Source organism: Nematolebias whitei, chromosome 18 (genome assembly GCF_014905685.2).
Source record: "Nematolebias whitei isolate Nwh7 chromosome 18, NemWhi1, whole genome shotgun sequence".
NCBI lineage: Eukaryota > Metazoa > Chordata > Actinopteri > Cyprinodontiformes > Rivulidae > Nematolebias > Nematolebias whitei.
The window spans coordinates 17672662-17675026 of NC_056515.1; the positions used below are offsets into that span (position 1 = coordinate 17672662).

The 2365-nt window shown below is 33.9% G+C and overlaps 1 protein-coding gene across 1 annotated transcript in view; it reads right to left on the reverse strand.

Moving 5' to 3' along the window:
* LOC119424874 (metal transporter CNNM3) overlaps nt 1-2365 on the reverse strand; it is a 27203-nt gene that overhangs the window by 5667 nt on the left and 19171 nt on the right. The window lies entirely within an intron of this gene.

Below are 2365 nucleotides of genomic sequence, written 5' to 3' on the forward strand. Positions count from 1 at the left end.
CACTTCCTCCCGGTAATTTAAGCTTCTTTCAGCTTTTTTAGCTACTTTTCAGCATTTTGCTAATTTCATTTTTTTCAGATGATTTTTACTTTTTTTTACTAATTTTTGCTTCTTTCAGCCTATTTGGGCAAACATGTTCTTTCTGTTTTCTACTGCGAATTTAAGCTTGTTCTACCTTTTCGGCTACTTTTTAAAAGCAATTTTTAGCTAATTTCAGCTGTTTTCAGATAAATTCAAGTTTGTCATGGTAATTTCTGCTATTTTCAGCCTAATTAACTTCTTTCTAATTTCAGCTTGTTATGCTCCTTTCAGCTTTTTTCTGCTAGTTTCAGTTATTTCAGCTAATATTTAGATGTTTTGATGCTAATTTTAGCTTTTTCAACTAATTCCACATTTGTTGCACTAATTTCAACTTTTTTCAGGATAATTCAGCAAAAATGTGCTCTCTCCACTTCATCCTGGTAATTTAAGCTTTTTTGCTTTTTTAGCTACTTTTCAGCAGTTTTTTTTTTGTTGCTAATTTCAGTTTTTCTTTTCAGATTATTTCTATTTTATTTTATTTAACTTATTTTTGCTTCTTTCAGCCTATTTGGGCACATATGTTCTTTCTATTTTCTTCTGGTAATTTAGACTTGTTCAACTTTTTCAGCTATCTTTTTTAAAGAAATTTTTAGCTAATTTCAGCGGTTTTCAGATAAATTCATGTTTTTGTGGTAATTCCTGCCGGTACTTTCAGCCTAATTTCCGTAACTTCTTTCTACTAATTTCAGCTTGCTATGCTCCTTTCAGCTTTTTTTTCTGCTAGTTTCAGTTATTTCAGCTAATATTTAGCTATTTTCATGCTGATTTTAGCTTTTTCAGCTAATTCCACATTTGTTGCACTAATTTCAACTATTTTCATCCTAGTTCAGCAAAAATGTGCTCTCTCCACTTCCTTCTGGTAATTTAAGCTTCTTTCTGCTTTTTTAGCTACCTTTCAGCTGTTTTTTGTTGTTGCTAATTTCCACTTTTTCCTACTTTTTTGTGCTAATTTCTGTTTCTTTCAGCCTAATAGGGCAAACATGTTCTTTCTGCGTTCTTCTGCTAATTTAAGCTTGTTCTACCTTTTCAGCTAACTTTTTATTAAGCATTTTTAGCTAATTTCAGCTGTTTTCAGATAAATTCAAGTTTTTTGTGGTAATTCTGCTACTTTCAGCCTAATTAACTTCTTTCTACTAATTTCAACTTATGCTGCTTTCAGCTTTTTTTCTGCTAGTTTCAGTTATTTCAGCTACTATTTAGTTGTTTTATACTATTGTTTTCAGCTCATTCCACTTTTTTAAGCTAATTTCAGTTCTTTCCACTTCCTCCTGGTAGTTTAAGCTTCTTTCTGCTTTTTTAGCTTTTTTTGTTGTTGCTAATTTCAGCCTTTTTTAAGCTAAATTCATAATTTCAGTGCTCATTTCTGCTTATTTAAACCTAGTTCAGCAAACATGTGCTTTCTGCCCTGTTCTGCTAATTTAGGCTTGTTCTTCCTTTTCAGCTAAAATTCAGGATTTTTTTTTTTTAGATCATTTTAGCTGTTTTCAGCAAGTTCTTCAGCAATAAGCATTCACACTGCATTTTTGCAGCAAATGCAATTTCTCTAGTTGTATTAAAGTTCTGCCATAGCGCACGTGTAAGATCATCAAGAGACGCAGTAGCACGGCACGTTTAATAAACAGACCCCAGGAGATTCTTTGTAATCTAAACTCTCAATCTGTGTTGAGATTAAGAGTCAACAGTTTGTTCTGACTGCTTTATTATTTATTTAATCACATTTTATAGCTGTGATCATGGTACAGAATCAGTCTGTCTTTATTTTTATGTTTCATGTTCGTCATTTCTGCAACTCACAGCAAACAGTGAAAGTTTTATTTTGAAACGTAAACACAACCGATACAGGCCTCGAGCTAAACGGAAGCAAAGGAGCTCCGGAGGAACCACTCACCAGTGAGAAAAGGACTGAATGGGGTTTGGTAAAAGCATATTACACTGAGTTTAATGTCTTTTTAATAGTTCGCCCCAAGTTGACCAAAATTAAAAGTGAATTCAGTTTTAACCCTCCTGCTGCCTTTGGGTCAAAACGACCCATAAGACTGAGAAGTCATGGATAAGTTTGACCCAAGGTTTTTATTGGTTCTTGTAATTTACCAATAAATAAAATGGTCCAAGCTTATGTCGGTCCCTCTAACATCTTGGAGTTTTCAAACGTTTTAAAGGTTGACCAGCTTGTATAAATGAAGTTTGCACACATCCTTCGGTTGATGTGAAAACGCAGACTTGTAGATCTGACACCCACCCGTATGAGCTGCAGGTCAGTGAGAGCTCGGACTGTGTAGTCGGG